Raw genomic sequence first — 20,390 nt, 5'->3', positions numbered from 1 at the left:
TTACACCCAACCTACATCAGGTATACTTATACCCAAATACATTACACCCAACCTACATCAGGCATACTTTCACCCAAATACATTACACCCAACCTACATCAGGCATACTTACACCGAAATGCGTTACACCCAACCTACATCAGGCATACTTACACCCAAATACGTTACATCCAACCTACATCAGGCATACTTACACCCAAATACATTACACCCAACCTACAACAGGCATACTTACACCGAAATGCGTTACACCCAACCTACATCAGGCATACTTACACCCAAATACGTTACATCCAACCTACATCAGGCATACTTACACCGAAATGCGTTACACCCAACCTACATCAGGCATACTTACACTCAAATATGTTAGACCCAACCTACATCAAGCATACTTACACCTAAATACATTACACCTAACCTACTTATACGTACAATAAACTTTTAATGCATCCACTATTAGGTTTGATTTAAAAAATATATATATATATAACACAACAGGAATGCAAGAAAATTAGTTCTAAAATACACCCACAAAAAGCATATAGTATAGGCACGATGAATGAAGGTGATACCACAATCAGCCATCCAGGAGCAGCTAGCTAGTGCTGGTGACCATAGTCATCATTAGTGTGTATTTGCACCAGCCCTCAGGCACCCGTGCTTGATGCCTCTACTGACAGGCGAATCTGCGTCTCCGTGTGGATCTGCCTCAATTATGTGATCACAACTTTACTGTACTGCGTCTGCATGCCCCCCTCCTCAGCTGTTCCTCTTCTCTAAGCCTAGGGAGGTGCCAAATTCACACAGGGGCGTAGGCGCATGTGAGCATGGGCAGTATAAATTTGCATACTTTACTCTAAGCAAACAGGTTTATGCCCAGCTCAGCATGAGCACTAGTTCCTTTGTTTGAACGAAGCTCTTAAGCATCCATCTAGCTGAGAGCTACTCCATTTATGCCCATGTGAATCTGCTACTAACTAGCTGTGACTTGCAGAACCTTCTGAGGCAGGTTTTGTGTTATTCAGATACATCAGAGACAGAGTGGAGGCAGCCATCTGTTGTGGATAATACTAAACGATGAGTCTCCTTAAACACCTGACTATAGCAATAAAGTGTTTTCATACTGCTCCATGTTTTCACTACTAAGCTATATTAATTAGATATTGACCTGCCAACATTCTCAACTGAAAAATTGGGACTTATTAGGCCACCACACAGATCCACCTAAACCACAACCAATTGGTCCAAACCATACCCATTGCTCATGGCCCTTTTAGTAGCTAAAAGGTCCAGGAATGTTCCTGGAAAATTGGGACTGTTGGCAGATAGAGAAGAATTTATGTCAGTGCTGCATGCAATTCCAAAGCAATAAATGTGGTCGTCTACAGCCTAGTAATACTGAATGCCAGTTTCTCCTTTGTAGCTCAGTGGTTTCTTCTGCCACAAATGCAACTACTGACTTTATATGAAATATACATTATGTGTTACTAAACCTATGAATTCAATAGTAAACGGTTTCAAGTCACAATTAGTAATTGGCCATTTAATAAACATGCAGTATATGTCTTATATATGGTATATATTAACTATGGCATTTAGACAAAGGCTAATGTTGGTATTAAGACACTAAGCTCTTTCTTATTACAATTCATTTTATGCACACTTCTCAGGTGAACTTTGAAGAAATCCTCGATTAATCACTAATGGCAAAATACACACTTAGTTTAGATTAACAGTTCTCCAGGCAGCATGTCCTGCTTAGTAACTTAATTAAAAGTCGACAAGTAAGCAGGTATTGTCTTTTCTCTGTTTGGAAAACTATATTATTAAGGCAGACTTGCTGCTAATAGCCTGGTGAGTCATAATTATTTGTTGGTATTAATGAAAACGGATATTAACGCCTCAACTGCTTTCTGTTGAATTATATCTCAGTAATGTGGCCAATAATCTTTTCTCTATTGCTGTACTCTTTGCATAAGAAATTATTGTCAATATATGGATATGAAGAAACCCCAGACCTTAATTTATAGACCAGTCATGTAAAAATAAACCTTTAGAAAAACCAATGTCTTTCTATATATTTTTTTCCCAATCAGCACTTGTGTCAAAATGATATTTAATTTCAGAGACAACAGACCTGTTGAATGCACAGGAACAAAGGGCCCAAATGTCAGCAAAAATGTTCTATGTGATGTATGAATCAATAGATGTCTATGAAGATTATATCAAGACACTTGAATAAGAGGTTCATACGGCTATTACAGATTAATGCTTGGGTTAGAAAATACACGTGTCTTGTATTAACACCTTACTGGCTTCCCCAGTTTTATAAAAGCTGATGCATGTATATCTGTAATAAACTGCTTGAACCCATAGCAAGCAGCTAGATTCTAGCATTTTGTTTTTTACCGTTTCCCCCCATTCCCCACACTCTATGCTTTAACTAATATTACAGTATTTCTTATTTTAAAGTATGTGCATGTGTTAATGAGGTAACAGGCAGGGCTGGCCGAACACGGATAGCCCGGTAAGCAAAATCGGACCATTTGCTGGGTCATGTTGTCACTGAATGTTGGGATGAAGGAGTAAGTGAGTGAAGTACCCAGGAAATGAGGGGCGTCAAGATATTCCATACGGTAAATCTGTTTCATGGGGGTATTCAATTGTTAGCGAGTTTGGAAGTTCGAGCGTGGAAACTCATTTTTTTGCTATTTTACCTTATTTTCGAGCGCGAAAACTTCTCCCGCAATTCTATTCTCTTTTTTTTATTTTTTTTACCGAAACGGTGTTATTGCGCTCCAAGCGTTTGTCAATGTTAAAGTATAGGCTGGCTGCGAACCCTTAGCGGAAAAAGCTATTCAATTGTTTTTTAACGCCGAGTGTGAAAAAGGCAAATATGCTGTTTTATCTCCCACCTCCATGGTCTGCTCAAAGAAAAAATTTTTTTATTAAGTTAAGAAAAATATACATTAAACTGAGAAAATAGGTGTAAAAGTTCATAAAAGTAACCTAAAAAAAGAAAAAGTACTAAAAAAAAGTGTATAATAATTAATAATTTTTGGAAATTTCCCCCTTTAGAAAAAACCATAGTGGTGCATGTATTCAAACTTTTCTATATTATTTTTTTGTTTTTAAGGGGGGGGGGTTGGTTGTGGCAAAAGTATCATGTTTCTTTTTTAAAGCAAAATCATTTGCTCCCCACTCTATTTAGTCTTCGCCCTAGTGCTGGCAGGCTATTGATGTGTGAAAAATTTGACGTAGGATTCCCCCTAATTTAATTGAACCAGCACTAGGCAAACCAGCCGGGGTGATAGGCACTATAACAGGGGGGGGGGGGGGGGGAACGCAGTTTGGGTCCCACGGCCATAATGACTAAACACCCACAGACTGTTCAGCGCTGGCCTGGATTCCCTAGGGATTGTGGTCCGCTGAAAAATGTAAGCGGGCCATCCCCCTAGGGACACCCAGGCCAGTGCCGATAGCACTAGGGCTCTTCCTACTACCCCTGGGCTGTGGGTAGTCGGGTAATAAATGGGGATTTTGTATGGAAAAAAAAATAAAAAAATTTTTACTTGTGGAACTACATGTCCCAGCCAGTCATGTTGTCCTAAATAGTGTGGGCATGCTGCTACTTGTCTAACTACAAGCACCAGCATACCCATAGCACCTAGGGCATGTTTGCACTTGTAGTAGAACCACAAGTGCCAACCTGCTCTTACACCCACGGCTGGCTGTGATCTGTAGTTCCACAAAGCAAAATGTTAAATAAAAGCACAACACCCTCATTCCAACCACAAATCTTTATTAAAAATAATAAAACCCCAAGAAATACAGTAGTAAACACCCTTATGTACACCATAGATTTTAATTAAAAAAAAAAAAAATCACCATGGACGAAATCCTCAGTTTTATGATGCTTTACTTACACACACTCATTTACGCAAAGTCCCAACAAATATTTTTACCTTCAAAGAAAGGTCCGGCTTGCCCACTGTCCCACAAATATTTGTACCTTACAAATGTCCATGCTTGGCCAGTGTTCAAATGTTTGTAAATTTCAAAAAATGTACCTCCTTGTAAAATCTTTAATTCTGCTGTACAGGGGGGGCCATTGTTGCTTGCAGTGCTGGGGCCCTTCTTCATTGCAGTGTGGGGGCCCATTCTCTTGTGCAGTGCTGGGGCCCTTCTTGATTGCAGTGTAGGGGCCCAATCTCCTTTGCAGTGCTGGGGCCATTCTTGATTGCATTAATTTACTTTTATTTTTTTATAGGAAAATGAGTGCCTTAACCACTCCTCATTTCAAACTCGCTAGGACCAATAATAGAGCGCGAGGAGGTGAATGCAAAAAAACAATTGAATTGAGCAGTTTTTTTTTTTTTAAACGCGAGCTCGAACAGGAAAAAACGAGCGCGTTTTTTTTTCGAGCGCGAAATTTTAACGCATCTCGCTAACAATTGAATACCCCCCCATGTGTCTTAAAGTGAGCATATCACCATGGTGTTGTTTTCTGCATTATTACATGATCTCTTTTTTCAGCATCCTGTACTCTCTCTCTGACAGGCTTCCTCTAGAGAGTATACTGCATAAAGTGCTTGAATAAAATGTTAGCTCCCCTGAAACCACTTTTTTTGCTTACTACACGTTAGTTACTGTGTAGTAGAGCAAAATAAATCATAGGATGACTCGTGGGGAGATATACAAAGAAGTGGTTTCAGTTCCACTGAGCTGCTTTCCCAATATCACCCCTTTTTAATAAAGAGGCCTGTAAATGGAGTCTTGCACCATTGGTTATATATTGCAATAAGCAATTTCTGTTTATAGAAAACTCTGAAAGCCTTAGGCTAGGAACCAGGGTCCTTGCAAGCCCTGGGTGCGCCCTAATTTGCGCCCTCCCCTTTTCTGAAGTAGATCCCCCTTACCCTGCTGCCTACCTTAGCAGTCAGGAGGTTGGTGCAGCACCTTCTGCTACTCTGATTGGAAGTGTGGCATGACATCATAGTCCAGCACCACACTCCCAGCTTGACACTGACATTGAGGCCCAGCAGCTGACGGCTCGAAATGTAAGCTTCACATCCTTTGTGTCAGCCTTCAGTGAGGGGGAGTATGTTACTCATCCAGTGCTTTAGGTGCCCCACAACCATGGCACCCTAAGCAACCTCTAGCGTCCACCAAATCTGCAGCCTTGCTGGGTACCCACAGATGTTTGAACAGCATTCATACACCAGTGACACTGCAAGTGAAACATGAAGTATCATATGTAAGTTCTTGTCTGTCTCAGGTCTGTGACTGTGCGAACCCCCAGTAAAAGCCAAAGCTGCACCCACAGGCTAGAAAGGGTGTGACCGCATGTGCCAACATTTAATGTGGCCCAGCTGGCATCCTGGACCCTCCCACCATAATCTGCCCCCTCAGCCCTCCCCCATCTTGGCATCCCTGCCAGTACTTACTATAAGAAGCAACTGCATAGTACACTGACCAAAATCACAGCTCAGCTACATGATATCTCAGTGTTCAGTTCTCCAGCATCTGCAAAGTCTCACATCCTTTACAGGCACCAGAAATGTGTAAATAAGTGTTTAACATAATGGTCCCACACACACAATTTCAAAAATTTAGTTTTAGTGGACAGTCCCTTTACACACTTCTGTTCACAGTGGCAAAGGATAAAATAGTGCTTTAAAAAAACAACAACAAATATATTTATTCCAGAATCTATTGCGATCATCTGCTCTGTCAGTTGGTCGGTCAAAGTAATAGACTATTCCTATTTCTCAGTTATCGTCTCTGTGATATTGTCTCCATCAGATTTTAGATTTTGCTTTATTTTAGATATTCTCTGTGATTACAAGTAAAGTACGACTTCCCCACAACGATCTATCAAAACAAATATACATTTGGTTTGTAGTATGTAATTGACAAATAAGCAGATGCACCATGAACATGAGTGTATGGTATTTAAATGATTTAATGTATTATATTCTGGATCAGATTCTCCAAATAAGAATGCATTTTAATGAGCTATTGTGTAAAACAAAAGGAGGAATAAAAATTGTTCTGCATATGCTAATGGGATTGTATTTTGCTTGTAGTCATGTGAAGACCTGATTTGATATTGATTGCAAATTAAAAAGTTGTGAAAAATGCTGCAAAATTATTTTATTTATTTGCGAACATGCAGGAGCGATGTAAGGAAATGTTAATCATAGTAAAATAAAGCAGAAAACAGCTGACAGGAGTCCAACAAGAATGTGCCATTACAACTACACTAACCAGACTAAACAAAGCTGTGACTTATCAAACACCTGACACAGTCTGGTTACTAGGAAATAGCTGTGATTAAAGAGTATCTGTAGTCTAGACGCAGTGGAGGGAAGTCATTGTGTAGACTGGACCAGTCATCCCATAATCTAGCCCCAGGTTCAAGGTGATGGGCAACCTCTGTGTAATAAGGTAAAACAATGCATATAATCAAAGAAAGAGACACCTACATAAAGGGCCGGGGAACGCAGCTGAAGGGTCGGAGGGCCAGGTACAGCCCATCACTAATCTAGATCTTAGGGATTTGCTGTGATAATTAAATATTAGTTGAGCCCACACAATCATCATCTTTATCATCATCATCATTTATTTATATAGCGCCACTGATTCCGCAGCGCTGTACAGAGAACTCAGTCACATCAGTCCCTGCCCCATTGGAGCTTACAGTCTAAATTCCCTAACACACACACACACGCACACACACACACACACACACACACACAATGAGAGAGACTTGGGTCAATTTTGATAGCAGCCAATTAACCTACTAGTATGTTTTTGGAGTGTGGGAGGAAACCGGAGCACCCGGATGAAACCCATGCAAACACGGGGAGAACATACAAACTCCACACAGATAAGGCCATGGTTGGGAATTGAACTCATGACCCCAGTGCTGTGAGACAGAAGTGCTAATCACTGAGCCATTGTGCTGCACAATGACCACCTCTGCTGTGTGTAGGTGACAGACACAAATAAACCCAATGGTAATACAGCATAACACATAAAGTAATCTCACTAATTCACTATTTTACCTTTACTGTTAATAAACTGTAAGATTGTTGGGTTTTGTTTTGTTTTGTTTTGTTTTAAAGCATAGTAACCGGTGAGACACAAAAAGACACATTTAACTTCCCAAAGTGTTGTAATCCATAACAACCAGATTTATGCTATAATTTTATAAAATGCAGTAGAAATAGGAATATAATGAAATAAATCATTTATGTAAAGCCTTGTGACAGAGATGCTATCTTTGCTTCCATTTATGGAGATCATCTACTACTCCTACTTGTATGTGCAGCTTTTACATTTATTTTACATTATCTTTAGTCATTTCCCATTTAAATAAGCAGCACATGAGCAGATTGTGCTTAATTGACCTTTTTTCCCAACGTAACTATGAGAGAGAGATTATTATATGATATTGCAAGTGTATGATAAATCTCACCCACACATGTAGCTCTAGAGCCTAGAGAGACGAGCCAGACCAGGCACTTGCTAAATAGTTTTTTTGTTGCATGAGCGTCGTGTTTACTGTTTTACAACACTAATATTTGCTTGTGATATTCAAAATGTTCTTAAAGTCCTAGAGGTAATGAACAGTGTGGATGAAACACGTCTTTATCTCAATAACTGAAGTATGTAACGCTTGTTGGCTTAGACTTTCTTTTTTGTAAGTACTGGCTTTTATCACACAGAACATTCCCCACTTTGGCTAAATCAGTACAGGTAGGTTGTTCTGGGTAGTATGTGAATTGCTATAGAGGTAAGATCAATTCAACACGAAAGAGTATCAGGATGCTCTTCAAATATGCTACCCCGAAATAAAATATTGTTGGTGTGGCCATTTAGAATTGGCGCAGAGGTCTTTAACAATACAACTCCGTGCAAAGTGCAGCAGATGAGAAAATGCGTATGGCATGAGTGGAATATGTATTTTTAAAATGAGTATAATATGTATTGTGGGACTTAAGTTATATGAAACACTGACGCATAAAGTTACAGGTGCTAATTAAACATTGAATTAGGGACTGGTCGATTTATGTTTAAAAAGGAATAAGTGTGTACAACCCCATACGCCTTGACAAAGATTGTTAAATCGAAACGCGTTGGCTGAGGTAAACATCTCAAAAAGACAGCTCTACCCAGGGATCTTGTATTTGGTGTTGCCGGCTCTCCATGTACATGTTTTATATGACTGATAACATCTTCTCTGGGGTAAGAGCCCATCTGGAATGAGATGTCAAGAGGAAATGTTTTTATTACTTGTTTTTTAAAAGATGTTAATAAAGCCTTTCTATAAAAAAGGTAAGGCACTATTAGAGCGTATTTTCTCTGTTTTCCTGAATATCCATTAGCTTGTGGAGGAAGCTTGACACGATACAGGTTAAAGCACAAGGAGAGAAATTTATGAGATTAAATGCCATTGATCGACCTCCTTTTTGTAAGTGCATTTCATAGGGGTGGATGACGGAAGGAGTCACCTGCTTGGTGGATTTTTGCATGCGACATTCACTGTGTTGCAATTGTTAATTCACAAGTCTGCACAATGACAGTTTTTCTTTCATTAGTCCATATATCATGGTGAGAGAATGTAAGAAGACAAACTACTAGGGATTGTAGATTGACTTTCAAAGCATTTTCACATAGAATGAAACACACAGTATGAGAGTTTTCCACGGAAAAGTTTGTTTTCTTTCCCGCACACCACTGAAGAGACTATAGACATTATTGACATTTTATGAGACATCTAACAATTATTCATCTATCGGGCACTAGCGCCAATCCTATGTACATTTTTTGTGTTAATATTGCAGAAGATGTGCCTGATTGAGCCGTATTACTATGGGGACGTAGGCTGCAGATCACACCATCCACTATGGTCCACGTGTACATGACAGGCCTTTGAATCAAAGCCTTGCCTGCTGTGTTTTTACTACATGAAACAGGCTTGAGCTGAACCCACCTACAGACAGCCTCTAACAGACTAATGCAACATGGGTTGTTTTGATCGGAATTTGAAGTGCTGATGAGGCAGCCTCCATAGAACTATAAATTATTACATATCCAGCCACTATCACATAAACAGGATAATGCCACATAGTAAAAAAAATCTATATTAATAGGACAATACAGGGACCATTTCTTGATTCCATTAATGTCCTTTCAGTTCTATTCTGTGACTCCTTCCTATCTGAAAGAAAATTGGACAAGTTGCATTTTTATTAAAACATGATACTGCATACCAACAATTTACTTCCAACATCAATCCACCAGCTATATACCATCACAGATCAAGTGCCTTGTCATTTGTGTTCTGTTGGGCGGCAAGGAAATATTATGCTTGGATAGCATATAAAACGGCGTGTTGTTTTTTCTATTATATCTTGTACCAGTGCTACTTATTATAATTATATATTGCTTTAATCATTTTTTAAATGTATATTTTATGGTCTATTAACAGAATAAATCATTTCTTTCTGTATTATAAAAGCAAAGATTGCATGTTCCAAAACAATTCATGCAGTGAATGAGAGATGCCATTATTATCCTGCATTAAACTGATGTGTCACATGACTAGCTGTGACTTGTGTAATTATTTTTTTCCTCCATTGTATTCCTTTAATAAAGCATGGGGGGAAATGACTTACAGCGGACCCCCGTGTGCCAGGAATGGCATCCTGCAAAGTTAATAGCTCTACTGTTGGGCTTATCTGCATGTGGGTATTTTTGCTTTCTGGACAATAGACCAGCTATCCATAATCACATAATCAAATACATTTCTGGCAACAGAGAGCAAAGGGATAATGAAAGTGGATGTGCAATCTGCACTCTCATGTCTATAAAAATAAAGGCTTCCATACCTCAGTGGTAATCAAGATTTGAAAAAAAAAAATCATAATTCCCTCTATAGCAACCCTGGATAAAACTGGAGATAGAGGGAGAAAGATTGCAATCTGAAGATTGTCACAAGAAGTTCATTTTATGCAGTCACAAGCATTGATTAATGTATCTGCCATTTTGTGCTCTCTGACTAATCTTGGGACTGTCATGAGAATGGATTAATGCAATGCCGCTCTTTGTTCTCGTTACAATTTTAGTCACCAGAAGTAACTATCTAAGACTTTGAGTGGTGCATTTTACAGCCTGTGTTGTCCCCAACATTGTCACGCTCCAGCGGCAGAAGAAAAAGCTATAGAATCAATATTGGGTAGGGAGAAATATTTAGAATGATATGGCAAATTGGTTAGAAGTTTCATAAAAGTGTTTTCTTAGCTGTCCAGATTAAACCACCCAATTTATGTCTTTGTGACAATTACCTCTTTACCGCTTCAGAAGTGAGGACTAGCTAAGGTTAGAACCATCACATTTTAATAGATATTTAAAAAGCTGTAATCATGTTCTCATGGTGCTATCCCATTGAGGCTTTCTTTGAGGCAACGGAAGCATAGTAGACCAATTGTCATGTGTCACACATTGTAGATAAAAACTAAATAACAAAACAATGATGCAAAACACTTAAAATGAACTAAGAATTTTTCTTGTTGTTGCAGAGAGTTAACTGCGTTGCCAGTTTTCTTTGCTCTGTTAATAATTCTTTAATTTTTCACTAAATGCTGCAATTTTTGGTGATAGTCTATCTCACATGCCAATGTAAGGGTGAGTAAATATATAGCCCCGTTAACACTAAATATTTTATTTTATTTTTTTCAAAAAAATAAGATAGAGTCTTTTTTAAGGGTGTCTATTAATGAACTAATTGAAGGAGAACGCCGATTTTCTAACAAGTGTTTCTAAAATCGCTCTATTCCACCTAAAAGAAAATCCCAAAACAAAACAGATGGGTCCCCTCTCAGGGGCACATTTTGATATATGCGCCAGGTTGCTGTGTTAACGGGGCTTGTACACTTCGTTGATGAGCTGCTATTGTACAGGCAAGGCTTGTTCAGGCGGTAGTGTCTTGATGACCTACCCAAGTCCGGTCCCAGCAGAATTCCGTTCAGTTGAATGGAATCCTGTAAAACATTCGAAAAGTGCATGAAAATATCTGCATGTGCAGCTGTCATACACGTTTGTGATACTTTTGATGCACAAAACATTCATTGAACTCTGTGAGACCTGCATTGCCCACTCCTCACTCTTGTATGAACATTATGTACAGCAACATGTGTGTAATATGCCTCTCTATGAAAAAAGTTCATACTTTCAGGCAGAGGCGGAACTAGTGAGCTGTGGGCCCCAGTGCAGGGAGGTGAGGAAGAGTGAACCGGGGCCCCCAACCCTGTGCATCTGCCATGCAGTGGGCTCCACTGTCTCCATGGGCCCCGATGCCCCGTACCTGCTGCATCAACGGTAGTTCCGCCACTGATTCCAGGTTATTTAATCAATATATAGGTCTGCAGATCTTTCCTATGTTCAGACAGAGTATCCGAAGCTTAAAGAAAGCCAGGAACATCCCCAAGACTGTATTGTTGACCACATTGTAAGTCCATAAGGAACATTTTCCAGCAATTCATTTCATCTAAAATTTCTGTTACTTCTAGCTTGAAAAAGCAGTAATTGTATGACCCAACTAATCCTGCCGCCCACATGTTGGATGTTCAGAGCTTACTTGGCTATGATTTGTAATTTGTGTGGGACCTCAGTTATAGCACATGAACAATAATGTGACTGCCTCTGCTGGTAAATTACAGAACTGCATTTCTCTAGTTCCCATGTGTTTAGTTACTATACCTGGTGAAAGAAACCCTGTAAACATATATGTGTCCAAGAACAGTATGTATATACTAGTCAGGAAATTAATACAAATAATACCAAGACCAAAACAACTTCAGGAGCAGCAGGTTGTGGAACCTGTCACTGCTCAGCATCTGTAGTTATAGATTAAACACTAGTATGGTGTCTCTTAAACAAAGACTGGAACAGTATGTGAGCCACTGCCAGTAATATAAAGCAGAGCATGACATACATTCACAACTGGGATAACAACAATCCAATATCTTCTTTTTTTTTTACTTGTCAAGTTTTCTGATTTAATGAGCACGGCCCTCAGACAGCTCAGTGTGAATTGTACCTGCTGCAGTTCTAAGCAATGGACATCTTGTGTGTATATGAAATGTTGAAAAATAATCACGATAACATTATTAAACAAAACATATTAAACACAGCTTCAGTGATATCAGCAAGAAAAATTAGCTAGACCTCATTACCAATACAATAATATGCTTCAATACTTAAGTACGGTTATGTGTGTGGCTCACAAATGAAGCCATGCTCGATAATGAGCCAGTCGATAGAGTCATTAGTGGGCGGTCACAAAATGGCTGCCATTGGCCTGTGTGTGTGATTATATCTGACTGCACTGACATACCTCAGTATAAGGTGAGAAACTGCAAGTGATTATCTTTGGCCCAAGCACTGAATAGATCGTGCCCAATTTAATCATCCACATGAGTGCCATATTGGGCTGTGCTGAGCAGAAATCTCACAAGGGGCCTTTATTACTTAACTACAGATCCCAGGTGAAATAAAAACTGTCATCTTGCAAATAGATATGATATATACAGTATATAATTAAATATCTATCATAATTGTCTATATTACTTTCTTTCTGTGTAATATTTCTCACAGTCTTTCTGAAATGTCTTTTGGTCATTTTCTTCATCTATTCTACACAAAGCGTTATAATTTAAATCAGCCATGACCACTTCTTCAGGTAGGCAGCGCCATTAATCTACCACAAGCTCCAAAATGGTCTGTCACGCTTTCCCTGAACCTGCTGCTCCTCCATCAGCCGAGTATGACATCTTGTTTCTCTCTGGGAAATATGTATTTGTAAAGTTCCTATCACATCCCAGCTATTTTTCTGTCCCTTCAGCCATATATATGAAAATTAATATATGGGTGAAAATGAAACAATAATTCTAGGAAGCGAGCAGGCAGATTTAATTTCCCTGTCACACTATATATATATATATATATATATATATATATATATATATATATATACATATAGGCACCACAGTTACATGGCATTGTTGCTGATTTAAAGTATACTGTACTATATACACAATGATAGCATAACAAACATGAATGATAAATGCGAGACCCCCCCCAGATCTCTGTCTTCTCCATTCACTTGAAATGGGACATTTATTAAGGAGAAGAAAAGCAAATATAACGTTGCTGTATTATACAGATGACAGTGCATCATATATAATCTTAGAAAATACTGCAGCGATGTTTCCGTGTGTTTTTACTGCTGCAATTCATTGCATACATTTACAAATTAAACATAAGGAAGGAAGTGAAGTGGAACCAGGGAAGAGACGTAGAAAGAGGCCAGATTGGCATTTTATTTATATGTCTTTTCATACTATCTGATAGAATTAACCAACTGAGCATTTCCATTTCCCATGTACAATGCTCAATCAATGGCTGCAATGAAGTGGCATTTCAATCAATGGAAATCTTGATTTGCTAGTACCAACTGAGTGTCAAGAATGAGGAGACGGATGATAATTTCCTTTAACTCATTCACTGCATAACACAGTCCACAACAGCTGCTATATACTGGTGAGGTCTACACTGGAAAGTATACATTGCTACTGGATAGTATTTTATAGGCTTCACTGCAATTTTAGAAATTGTCTTTTCATAGTATACGCTACATTCAGTATGAAATACTACTAAGTGTGCAGTGACAGTATTATTATTAAATGGTTGGATAATTGTTATGTCCTATCTACTTTCTGTTCCCTTTCTTAGATAATGTGGTTAAACCCCCTTTTCTAGATCCCAGATGTGTCTTGTAAATACAACATCATTGTATCCACCCTATATATTATTGTGCTATTAGGGTTTATTACGTAATTTGTATTTATGTTAATTTTTGTCTGGAAGTCTCCCAAATGTGTGTGTGCATGTTCATTTATATTGCTTTAAATGCTAAGGGGTATATTTACTAAGCTGCGGGTATGAAAAAGTGGAGATGTTGCCTATAGCAACCAGTCAGATTCGAGTTATCATTTATTTAGAACATTCTGCAAAATGACAGCTAAAGTCTCTTTGGTTGCTATAGGCAACATCTCCATTTTTTTTAAAACCCGCAGTTAGGGAAATATACCTCTAAGTGCCTAAAGCACTTTTTGGTTCCACTGTACTCACATATTATGACTGGAATTATCAGTAAAGCTTAATTATGTAAATTAGGTGGTTTCAAAATAGGCAATGCTAACGCTGGTGAGGTGGACCTTCCATCCATAAGCAGGGGCATTTTAGACCTAATAGACCTAACAGTGCATATGTTTATATAAATATCAATTGTCTATTATTAGACAAATACAACATTGTATCCCTGGATCCACTGCTCTGTACTCATGAATGGGTAACTCACAGGGGAGAAGCATCAATGCTGCTTTGCGTGTTTGAAATAGGTGAGCAATAAGAGTACAGTTTAATGACAGTGAGACCTTTACTGCTTTCAGGAATTATTTATTATTTTCTGTTAACACTATCTAGGAGTAAATTATTAATGTTCAGTCACCCTTTAAATTGCAAAACTATATATGCCAAACAATATCTACATCATTAAATCATACTATGTACTTAAACAAAATAGTTTTTCCATTGGTCTTTCAGTCAATGTCATCGATCAAGGGGGGTGACTACTATGGGTACAGCTATGGGGCCCACAGTGAGGCCCGCCTTCCCTGTCAAACCCCCATGTGTATATGTGAGGTTTCACTATTGCACAGTACAAAGGGGCCCTGACAATGCTTTGCTCTGGGGCCTACAAAAATCTAGTTAAGCCCCTGCCATCTATCTTCTTAAACTACTGCACTGTCTAATGAATCTGTCTCCTCCATCCCCTTTGCATGGAGACCAATTTAAAAAGCAAGAAAGTGTAAACATTTTCTTTTATCAAAGATTGGAATAATATACTGTTTTTTCTATGATTTTATCGGTAATGAGCACACCACATTGGGCCAATTAACAGTATATCGGTGGGAATGCATACAAATTATTATTAGTTGCACTTGAAATCAATTATCTAACCAGTTTGTAGTTTTACCTGAGAACCAATTTATAAGTCACCTCCTTAATTGAAAAAAAGGTAATTTCTTATCAATGGGATAAATAAAATGACCTTCTCGCTAAATTTATAAAAGGGATATCGCTGGGACAGTTGAGCATTACACAGCTGTCCTCCCAATATTGGCCCAGAGAGATAAAAGTTACTCACTGCATCGCCTCCATTGATGTGCACATGTATGAGCTGGTTTGCTGTTACTATGGAAATGAAAGCTCACATTTGAGCTGTCAGTTCCACTTTCAAAAGAAATAAAATGAATGTATTAAAAGGCACACATATATGTTATGTTATTTTTTTTAACTTGTATTAATATACTTTATTTGTATATATATTACTGCAAGAGCAAAGCATTTGTTAATGCTTTTGTTACGGTATCACCATCCCCTACTACCACATGTATTGTGGTAGTACAAATGTACAAATATCATTTGTACAAACGCATCACCAGTGGGAGAAGGCAATAATTAACAAGCTATTTCTCTAATTTTCAATGGAAAAATGGATCTTCATCCTTTCATATATATACCCATAAATTAACTAAAGGGGATTTAGAACAGAATGTAAATAGTCCACTTTGTGTCTATAGTATCTACTTTGTATACTTTTATATAAAGTGTAAGTTTATGTATATTTGTTTACTTAAACTTCCCATTCTTTTCTTTTTACCAATTGTACTCTGATTTTGGGGAGATTTCTGCTTAATTTTCAAGCTATATTTATACATTAATGACTTTGGCTCAAAGGGGTAAAAATGTTCAATAGAGAGCAAAATAATTTCTGTGCTTAATAACCAAAACATGTAATGTAACCAATATATCCTTGTAATTGCATAGATGTAAATTAGCAATTATAAAGCATGCAGGTATGAACATAAAATCAATATATTACACAGCAATGGGACTTAAAGGACTATTAAATGTATGTTCTTGTTTAGTTTCCAATACAATCTAATATTCAAGGCTATAAACTGATTAAAAAGGTTGTCAAATGCCACAAACTTTGTCTCCCGTGCACAGGGCAATACAAAGTGCAGTTATGTTGTCAACGCTTTCAAAACAAATGACAGCAGATATTTGCATTTATGTAAATAATTTGAACAGAGAATAGTTGCCAATTATTTATATAATCAGATGTTTTTATTTTCTTGCAAATACCTGTATTAATACAGAGTTATTGAGTAAATATTAATAACAGAAACACCAGACATTATGTTTTGGGAATAATATTAAAAGTATGTTTTTCTTGCGTTTTAAAAAAAATCAATAAATTCTGTTAATTCTGCCCAATTTAAAATGCAGTGTAAAAATAGAGCTGGTCAGTATATGTGCAAGAGGATGCAGTATTTGCCCTGCATGCAAATGATGGCATGTGCATACTCTTGAAGTGCAACATGGTTTAATTATCTGCAGATTCTGCACTTGGGCAAAGTTTGCAGCTAACTCTAAATTGGCCCTTTAAAGTTGAAAACTGCTTTATGTAAAATATATTGTAAACTTCAGCATGTTTGACATCCTATCTTATATAGCACCCTTTAAACAGCAGAATTGTAGCCCTAGTAGCTTGGAGTGACAACTGAGGTTGTAGAATGCCTTCATCTTCAAATCTTCCTTGTCTTTCTGTTTCCTCTTCTTCTTTTTAATCCACTCCCTTTCACAATACTTGCCTACTTTGTGGGGCTTCTGTCTGGGAGATCCTGGAGTGGTTCTCCGAGAAACAAGTACGGGGGGGCTTGATGATGCAATTGTTTCATCATGGCCCTGCCACACAGGGCCACAATTCACATCATCATACAGAGGTGGGTGGGGCCAGGATGATGTGATTCAAGGACCTATCCCTCCCACTTCTCAGGGAAAGTGGATTGGATTCGGGAGGGTGCCCTGCTCTTTCAGGGGTCTGGGAGAAATCCTAGACATTCTGAGAGAGGAGGAGCAAGTATGTCTTTCACTGAAGTAAAAATCAAGAGGGTACCCAGATTTTGGGGAAATATAAATGTATATTCATGAACCACTAATTATTAGTATTCATTTAAATACATAATACCAGGTCTAAGGCTTCTGTGCATCTGAATGCTTGATGAACCAGAACCAAAAAGGGGCTCAAAATATTTATAGTAAATAATGTTGTTCCCCACGTTGATGCTGTTGTAGTGCATGTTTGCTAAATGTACTGTTGTGATAGAGGAGGAACAAAAAATATATATATATATTATACACCTCATCCAGAAGTATAATAATTAGTTTTTAGTGCATTTTCTCTGCATTTTCCATAAGTGAGAAAAATATGCATCACATACGTCTGGAAGGTATGGGGTAGATCTGAAAATTTAATGTACATAATGTACGGTAAAGACATTTTTTATTATGTTATTATATTATTATTTGTACTGTAGTTATATTATATTCAGTAAAAATAATAATAATAATAATAATAATAATAATAATAATAATAGATACCTATTGTGAATAGGTAGAGAATAATCTACCAAGAAATAGACAAGTTAATTTATCTTGAGCATATTAGAGCAGATAGGAAATCCAATGTAAAGAAACCATTTCTCACAGTGTGAGCATGCATCATGGGCAACATGTTACAATGGTTAATACATGAAGACATTGCTGCTGCTGTCATAGGTAGCAATCTGCATATCTAAAGAGATACGACTGTACAATTATGGCAAATTGTCAGCAAAGAGATACACATGCAAATTGCCCCAATTAATTTGCTAATTGCATTCAATGTTTGTACGTTGAATATTGCAAGTATCTGGCTTAACTGTAGACCACCCAGCAAGTGGCACTGACTTTTACAAATCACAAACTACATGCATTTCTTTCAGGAAGCAGCTAATAAAAATATTGGAAAGCTTAAATATCATTAACACTACACATGACTTTTGGATATTGGGGTCATTTACAGCCCAGTGGCAGAGCAAGAGGGCCACAAAAATGATGTGCGGATTTGCATGTCTTGTATGTATGTATGTATATATATATATATATATATATATCCATATATATCTATATATGTATATACGTGTGTATATATATTCATATTATATATACATATATTTATATATATATATATATATATATATATATATATATATATATATATATACATATATATAAAATTAAAAAGAAATTAAAGTACTTTACACTTTAATAATATTAAAGGTAACTCTGATGTTGCCTTAGTTAATCTAATTTGGAACTGCTGTTCAGTGAAACTCTGCCCACTGGGTAGCATTGCTTCAGCCTTAGGTTTGACTCCTACCAAAGTACTATATGCAGAAATTTGGTATGTTCCCCTGTGTTCTTGTGGGTTTTCTCTTGGGGTTCTGGTTTCCTACCATTGTCCAAAAACATATTGACTAAATTGGGATAGGTTCATGGGTTTCGACTAAATTGTGTGTTTGTTTGTGTGTTAGATTGGATTGTAAATTCCATGGTCATATGGTCTTATATTATTATCTAATACATTGCTAGAGCTATTCAAATAAAGGTTAATAGATTTTATATAACAAGTTCAGTTTTTAATACTGTCATTTTCAACTTAGTCAGTTTGGGAGAGGTCAGTGGTTATGAGGTATTTTCATACCCATAAATGGTCCCTTTTTAGTCATGACAATTTACGCTATCAATATGGGTGAGGTCTTATGACTAAGTGGCAGAGGCACTGTTTTGGGAAGATCAGAGAGTAACCTAAAATCTCCCAGTTTCCAAATCAGCTGTTGGGAAGTGCTCATCACAATATCTTTCTCCATACTTGCAAACTGACATACTGCACTCCTACTATACTGAGGTATATGAATTATTAACAAAATAAAGCAGATTGAGTGGCTGGCTTATGAGCAAAGCATCTCTGAGAGTACTCAGCATTTTTCATTATCTTCTCTCGTATCTGTAGCCAAACAATGCTTGTGGCACACAGATACTGTGAGATGGAGCGTAGCTTTTGTCAGCCTTGATACAGTCCTTGTTATCTGTTTGCCACTGGCAGAGTCTCCAGATAGCACAGTGCAGAGATGATGCAGTGGTGAATAAAATCTACCATAGGCTCTCACAGGCCTTGACTTGTGGAAAGCCCACATAGGCCTGGACCCAGACTGACTGGAATGCAGCAGAAGCAGGCTGCCCCTTGTCTCCTAATCTATTCGCTGATTTCCCTTATGTATACCTGCCAATGTAAAACAATATAAATTGCTTTAAGAACAAATTTATTTTTGTCCTAATGGTCTATGTGATGTGGTGGAGTTGGGCCATTGAGCTGTGCTGCCAGGAAGAGTTTGTGAGGGAGAGGAGGAGCACAAGTCATATTTGTAACAATAAGCTGGACTATATGTCCCCTCCCTTATAGCCCTGGCCCATGTTATCTATAAAAACACAAAATAGTCATGGAACACACACATTTCCTATGAAAAGTTAGACCTAAAGGCATAACAACCTTTGTAACAGAGGGCACATCTACGAGGGGCCTGAAGCTGGGGTTTCACTCCCCTGCCCCATCCGTATATATGATTTTCTTTTTTTAAGCACTCAGGATGTACTTGGGGCCCTTACAAAATCATGTTATGGTGCCCATAAATGTCTGTTTATGCCCCAAGTTAGACATGTCATAGTAAATATGCAGGGTCATTTTATATGGCTTTTGAAAATCCTAGGGCTCTTAATCTCCCTAGGTTACCCTATTACCACCCTCTACACAGCTAACACAAGACAACAAACCTCTAAACAAACATAGTTGTGTGACTGAGCATACAGCCCACTAAATACTTTGTATCCTTTGCATTCCAGCTGGGCAAATATACAATATGATGTAGCACTTATGCTTGTGTATCAAACCATTGTCCCATAGATTATAAGCTTGTGTGCAGGGCCCTCTTACCTCTCTGTATGTATTACCCAGGATTGTTTATTACTGTTTGTTCCTAATTGTAAAGCGCTACGGAATCTGCTGGTGCTATATAAATAAATGTTGATGATGATGATGATGATTATGATGATGATGAAGGATGTGCTTATCAATGTCTTCTGGATTTTGGAGATAAATATAATTTGTTATTGCTGCTTATAGCTGTTATAAAATTGAATATCCCTGCTATTTATCAACTTTGTCTCACCTGAGACAACCACTTTTTCACCAGCGCTGTCCAGGTGTGATAAACTTCATAAATAGCAGTGAAATTACATTTCTTATCACTGTGATAAGCAGCAATAACAAGCCTTTGCCTCATAGCAGCAGTGAAAGAGTTGTCTTG

At 37.8% G+C, this 20,390-nt stretch overlaps 1 protein-coding gene across 1 annotated transcript in view; it reads left to right on the top strand.

The window, feature by feature from the left end:
- TENM2 (teneurin transmembrane protein 2) overlaps positions 1–20,390 on the top strand; it is a 785,744-nt gene that overhangs the window by 497,594 nt on the left and 267,760 nt on the right. The gene's annotated exons all lie outside the window — the stretch shown is intronic.

This window comes from Mixophyes fleayi, chromosome 4 (assembly GCF_038048845.1).
Source record: "Mixophyes fleayi isolate aMixFle1 chromosome 4, aMixFle1.hap1, whole genome shotgun sequence".
NCBI lineage: Eukaryota > Metazoa > Chordata > Amphibia > Anura > Limnodynastidae > Mixophyes > Mixophyes fleayi.
Note: the sequence above shows the minus strand (reverse complement) of the source record. Positions and strands in the feature narration are given on the sequence as shown.